The 6,796-nt window shown below is 42.7% G+C and overlaps 1 non-coding gene across 1 annotated transcript; it reads left to right on the forward strand.

The window, feature by feature from the left end:
- The first annotated feature begins 734 nt into the window (after positions 1–734).
- trnap-agg (transfer RNA proline (anticodon AGG)) lies at positions 735–806 on the forward strand. Its single transcript has one exon. It is a non-coding gene; the product is annotated as a tRNA-Pro (tRNA).
- The last annotated feature ends 5,990 nt before the right edge of the window (positions 807–6,796 follow it).

Here is a 6,796-nt window from a genome sequence, read left to right on the forward strand (position 1 = left end):
ACTTTGAGGTGATGAGGAAAACGAGGGAACACTGACCTCTAGTGGCCCAAGGGGATACAGCCCCCGGGATCTGGAGCAACGTACAAGGGTCGAGCTGGGGGGAAGGAAGGGACATCTGGACTGATAGAGAAGAGGTACAGGAGATACCTAACAAGTGGCCACCGAAAATATATTCTTACTACGTCCTGAGAGTCATTTTCTTGCGAGAAAAATAAAGAAATACACTCTAATTTACAAGAACCATACATAAACAAAGACTGACAAACAACCAATGTGCAAAACACGAATTGTGCAAATAAAAGTGAGAACAGTTGCTGATTCCTTGAAAGTGAGTCCGAAGGTTGTGGAATCAATTTAGAATTGTGCTGAGTGAAGTTCCCCACGCTGGTTCAAGAGCCTGGTGGTTGAGGGGTAATATCTGGCGGTGTAGGACCTGAGGCTCCTGTGTGGCAGCAACGGGAAGAGAGCATGGCTGGACGGTGGGGTCCTTGATTTTGGACGCTGCTGTTTTGTGACAGATCTCCTGATGAAGGGTCTCGGCTCGAAAAATCAACTGGGTTTTTTTTTTCATTTCCATAGGTGTCACCTGTCCTGCTGAGTTCCCCCAGCATTTTGTGTGTTTTGCCTTGGATTTTCAGTTTTCTGCAGATTTACTTGCGTTTGTGTTACCTTTGAAACGTTGCTAATCAGTCAGGGGGCGTTGACTCAACAAATTACGTAGATGGGAATAAGTCGGCTCGTTGGTCTAGGGGTATGATTCTCGCTTAGGGTGCGAGAGGTCCCGGGTTCAAATCCCGGACGAGCCCTTCTTTACGAACTGGTGGTTCGATTGCATTTAATTTAAGGAGAAATTGGATTGGTTATGATTCCCTTTCTGCTCCTCAATTCTATTGCTTGTGGGAACCACGGTAGTGTAATGGTTAATGTGACAGCGGGTTTGGACAGCTGGCGTCACCTGGAAGGTGTCTGTAATTCACAGAATGAGTGTCATTGTAAATTGTCTTGTGACTAGGCTTGGGTTAACTTGGCGCTCACTGGTTGGCACGGCTTGAAGGGCCTATTATGAGCTGTATTTATATAAAAAATATATACAGCATATAAATATAAATAGGAGCTATTTATCTATACAAATAAATTAGTGAATACTGCTCTCAGAGGGCAGTATAATGGAGGGCTTGTCCCCTGAGTCTATTTGGGTAGAATTCAAAAATAGTTCAATCTAATTATCAAAATAATTCAAAAATTCAATCTGACGGGACTGTACTCCAGACCTCCATCACAATAACCTCTGGGGCATTGAGGAACAGATGTACAGGCAGATTACGGAAAGGTGTAAAAACAATAGGGCTGTTGTCATGAGGGGCTTCAACCTCCCTAATATAAACTTTTGAGATTAAGAAGTTTAAATGGAGCAGAATTGGTTAGGTGCTTCCAGGAGGGTTTCTCAAATCAATATGTAGATAGTCCAACGAGAGGAGAGGCTGTATTGGACCTGGTGTTGGGTTATGAGCCTGGCCAGGTGACTGAACTTTCAGTGGGTGACCAGTTAGGGAACAGTGACCACAACTCCTTAAATTTTAAGATAGCTAAAGATAAGGGTACGTATGGACCTTGTGGGAGAGCACTAAATTGGAGCTGGGCAAATTACGAGAACATTAGGCAGGAATTTGGGAGAGATAATTGGGAACAGCTGTTTTTGGGCAAGTCCACATCTGACATGTGGAGGGTGTTTAAAGACCAAATGGACAGAGTACAGGACAGGTACTTTCCAGTCAGAGGAAGGACAAAGATGGTAAGGGAAGAGAACCTTGGGTGCCGAGAGAGGTGATGAATTTACTCAGGAAAGTAAAGGAAAAGTAGGTAAAGCTTTGGAAGCTAAAATCAAACAGAGCCATTAGGATTATAAATAAGCCAGAAAAGAATTCAAGAAGGGAATTAGAAAAGCCAGCAGAAACCTTGGCAAGTGGGATTAAGATGAACCCCGAGGTATTCTATAAATTCATCAAGAGCAAGTGGATAACTAGGGAGAGGGTAGGACGACTCAAGGATAAAGGAGGGAGTACTTGCTTGGATGTGGAGGATGTGGGTGAGGAGCTTAGTGAGTACTTTACATCAGTTTTTGCCAAGGAGAAGGGTGTGGAGGCAGCACTGAGCCTTGCGGTACCCCACTAGTCACCGCCTGCCATTCTGAAAAGGTCCCGTTTACTCCCACTCTTTGCTTCCTGTCTGCCAACCAATTCTCTATCCACATCAATACCATACCCCCAATACCATGTGCTTTAAGTTTGCACACTAATCTCCTGTGTGGAACCTTGTCAAAAGCCTTTTGAAAATCTAAATATACCACATCCACTGGCTCTTCCCTATCCACTCTACTAGTTACATCTTCAAAAAATTCTATAAGATTCGTCAGACATGATTTTCCTTTCACAAATCCATACTGACTTTGTCCGATGATTTCACCTCTTTCCAAATGTGCTGTTATCTCATCTTTGGTAACCGACTCTAGCATTTTCCCCACCACCGATGTCAGACTCACCAGTCTATAATTCCCTGGTTTTTCTCTCCCTCCTTTTTTAAAAAGTGAGGTTACATTAGCCACCCTCCAATCCTCAGGAACTAATCCAGAATCTAAGGAGTTTTGAAAAATTATCACTAATGCATCCACTATTTCTTGGGCTACTTCCTTAAGCACTCTGGGATGCAGACCATCTGGCCCTGGGGATTTATCTGCCTTTAATCCCTTCAATTTACCTAACACCACTTCCCTACTAACATATATTTCCCTCAGTTCCTCCATCTCACTAGACCCTCGGTCCCCTACTATTTCCGGAAGATTATTTATGTCCTCCTTAGTGAAGACAGAACCAAAGTAGTATTTCATTTGGTCTGCCATGTCCTTGTTCCCTATGATCAATTCACCTGTTTCTGACTGTAAAGGACCTACATTTGTCTTGACCAATCTTTTTCTTTTCACATATCTATAAAAGCTTTTAAAGTCAGTTTTTATGTTCCCTGCCAGCTTTCTCTCATAATCTTTTTTCCCTTTCCTAATTAAGCCCTTTGTCCTCCTCTGCTGGTCTCTGAATTTCTCCCAGTCCTCAGGTGTGCTGCTTTTTTTTGCTAATTTATATGTTTCTTCTTTGGACTTGATACTATCCCTAATTTCCCTTGTCAGCCACGGGTGCACTACCTTCCCTGGTTTATTCTTTTGCCAAACTGGGATGAACAATTGTTGTAGTTCATCCATGCGATCTTTAAATGCTTGCTATTGCATATCCACCGTCAACCCTTGAAGTATCATTTGCCAGTCTATCTTAGCTAATTCACGTCTCATACCTTCAAAGTTACCCTTCTTTAAGTTCAGAACCTTTGTTTCTGAATTAACTATGTCACTCTCCATCTTAATGAAGAATTCCACCATATTATGGTCACTCTTACCCAAGGGACCTCGCACGACAAGATTGCTAACTAACCCTTCCTCATTGCTCAATACCCAATCTAGAATGGCCTGCTCTCTAGTTGGTTCCTCGACATGTTGGTTCAGAAAACCATCCCGCATACATTCCAAGAAATCCTCTTCCTCAGCACCCTTACCAATTTGGTTCACCCAATCTATATGTAGATTGAAGTCACCCATTATAACTACTGTTCATTTATTGCACGCATTTCCAATTTCTTGTTTAATGCCATCCCCAACCTCACCACTACTGTTAGGTGGCCTGTACACAACTCCCACCAGCGTTTTCTGCCCCTTAGTGTTATGCAGCTCTACCCATATCGATTCCACATCCTCCAGGCTAATGTCCTTCCTTTCTATTGCGTTAATCTCCTCTCTAACCAGCAATGCTACCCCACTTCCACTTCTTTCCTGTCTATCCCTCCTGAATATTGAATATCCCTGGATGTTGAGCTCCCATCCTTGGTCACCCTGGAGCCATGTCTCTGTGATCCCAACTATATCATATTCATTAATAACTATCTGCACATTCAATTCATCCACCTTGTTACGAATGCTCCTCGCATTGACACATAAAAGCCTTCAAGCTTGTTTTTACAACACTCTTAGCCCTTATACAATTATGTTGAAAAGGACAAACCAGAAGACTGAGTACAGAATTAATGGTCAGTTACTTAAGAGTGTGGATGAACAAAGGGACCTTGGGGTTCAAATCCATACATCTCTCAAGGTCGCTGCGCAGGTTGATAGGGTAGTTAAGAAAGCCTATGGGATGCTAGGCTTCATAAACAGGGGAATTGAGTTCAAGAGTAGAGAGATCATGTTGCAACTCTACAAATCTCTGGTGAGACCACACTTAGAGTATTGTGTTCAATTCTGGTCACCTCATTATAGGAAGGATGTGGAAGCTATGGAGAGGGTGCAGAGGAGATTTACCAGGATGTTGCCTAGTTTGAGAACAAGTCATATGAAGCAAGGTTAGCAGAGCTGGGACTTTTCTCTGTGGAGCGTAGAAGAATGAGAGGGGACTTGATAGAGGTCTACAAGATTATGAGAGGCATAGATAGGGTGGATAGTCAGAACCTGTTTCCCCAGGGCACAAATAGCAAACACCAGAGGGCATATGTACAAAATTAAGGGAGGGAAGTTTAGGGGAGACATCAGGGATAAGTTTTTTACACAGAGGGTTGTGAGTGCCTGGAATGACTTGCCAGGGATGGTGGTGGAGGCTAAAACATTAGGGGTATTTAAGAGCCTCTTGGACAGGCACATGGATGAAAGAAAAATAGATTGTTATGAGGTAGTGTGGGTTTAGTACTTTTTTTTAAGGATTATATGGGTCGGCACAACATGAAGGGCTGAAGGGCCTGTACTGTGCCGTAGTGTTCTATGGTTCTATGTTCTATGGTTCTATGGTCATCAGAGACGGGGATGGTGTCGGAGGATTGGTGTATTGCTCATGTGGTTCCATTGTTTAAAAAGGGTGCTAAGAGTAAACTTAGCAATTATCGGCCTGTAAGTTTGATGTCAGTGGTAGGTAAATTAATGGAAAGTATTCTTAGAGATGGTATATATAATTATCTGGATAGACAAGGTCTGATTAGGAACAGTCAACATGGATTTGTGCGTGGAAGGTCATGTTTGACAAATCTTATTGAATTTTTTGAAGAGGTTACTAGGAAAGTTGACGAGGGTAAAACAATGGATGTTGTCTGTGTGGACTTCAGTAAGGCCTTTGACAAGGTTCTGCACAGAAGGTTAGTTAGGAAGGTTCAATCATTAGGTATTAATATTGAAGTAGTAAAATGGATTCAACAGTGGCTGGATGGGAGATGCCAGAGAGTAGTGCTGGATAACTGTTTGTCAGGTTGGAGACTGGTGACTAGTGGTGTGCCTCAGGGATCTGTACTGGGTCCAATGTTGTTTGTCATATACATTAATGATCTGGATGATGGGGTGGTAAATTGGGTTAGTAAGTACGCAGATGATACTAAGATAGGTGGCGTTGTGGATAATGAAGTAGGTTTTCAAAGCTTGCAGAGAGATTTAGGCCAGTTAGAAGAGTGGGCTGAAAGATGGCAGATGGAGTTTAATGCTGCCAAGTGTCAGGTGCTACATTTTGGTAGGAATAATCCAAATAGGACATACATGGTAAATGGTAGGACATTGAGGAATGCAGTAGAAAAGAATAATCTAGGAATAATGGTGCATATTTCCCTGAAGGTGGAATCTCATGTGGATAGGGTGGTGAAGAAAGCTTTTGGTATGCTGGCCTTTATAAATCAGAGCATTGAGTATAGGAGTTGGGATGTAATGTTAAAGTTGTTCAAGGCATTGGTGAGGCCAAATTTGGAGTATTGTGTACAGTTCTGGTTAAGTCTTTATTCTTTGGAGTGTAGAAGGTTGAGGGGGGACTTGATAGAGGTATTTAAAATTATGAGGGGGATAGATAGAGTTGATGTGGATAGGCTTTTTCCATTGAGAGTAGGGGAGACTCAAACAAGAGGACATGAGTTGAGACTTAGGGGGCAAAAATTTAGGGGTAACATGAGGGGGAACTTCTTTACTCAGAGAGTGGTAGCTGTATGGAATGAGTTTCCAGTAGAAGTGGTAGAGGCAGGTTCAGTATTGTCATTTAAATTAAAATTGGATAGGTATATGGACAGAAAAGGAATGGAGGGTTATGGGCTGAGTGCAGGTCGGTGGGACTAGGTGAGAGTAAGCGTTCGGCACGGACTAGAAGGGCCGAGATGGCCTGTTTCCGTGCTGTAATTGTTATATGGTTATATGCATGGGATCCAGAGTGAATTGGGTGTTTGGATTCAGAACTGGCTTGTAGTGGTCGAAGGGAGGTCTGAAATTAGTGGTATTCTGCAGGAATCTTTGCTTTTGTGATGTACATAAATGACCTGGATGAAAATATAGAAGGGCAGGTTAGTAAGTTTTCAGATGATACGAAGAGTGGTGGATGTCTGGAATGCGCTGCCAGGGGCGGCGGTAGAGGCAGATACATTTGGGACTTTTAAGAAACATTTAGATAGACACATGAATGTGAGAAAAATGGAAGGATATGGATATTGTGTAGGCAGGATGGACTAGTTTGGTTGGCCATTTGATTACTAATTTAATAAGTTCAACACAACTTTGTGGGCCGAAGGGCCTGTTCAGGAGCTGTTTGTTCTATATTCTCTACCACTGGGAAGGAGGACCAACTTCAATATTTCTAAGGTGAGTGGAGAAAAGTATAGAGGGGATTATTTTGTCCAGGGAGAGGTAAGTTCCTGAACACCGTCTCATCCTGTTGTTGGTGGTGGTTGAGGCAGATACATCTGAGAA

The sequence above is a fragment of the Hemitrygon akajei genome, chromosome 4 (genome assembly GCF_048418815.1).
Source record: "Hemitrygon akajei chromosome 4, sHemAka1.3, whole genome shotgun sequence".
Taxonomy (NCBI): domain Eukaryota; kingdom Metazoa; phylum Chordata; class Chondrichthyes; order Myliobatiformes; family Dasyatidae; genus Hemitrygon; species Hemitrygon akajei.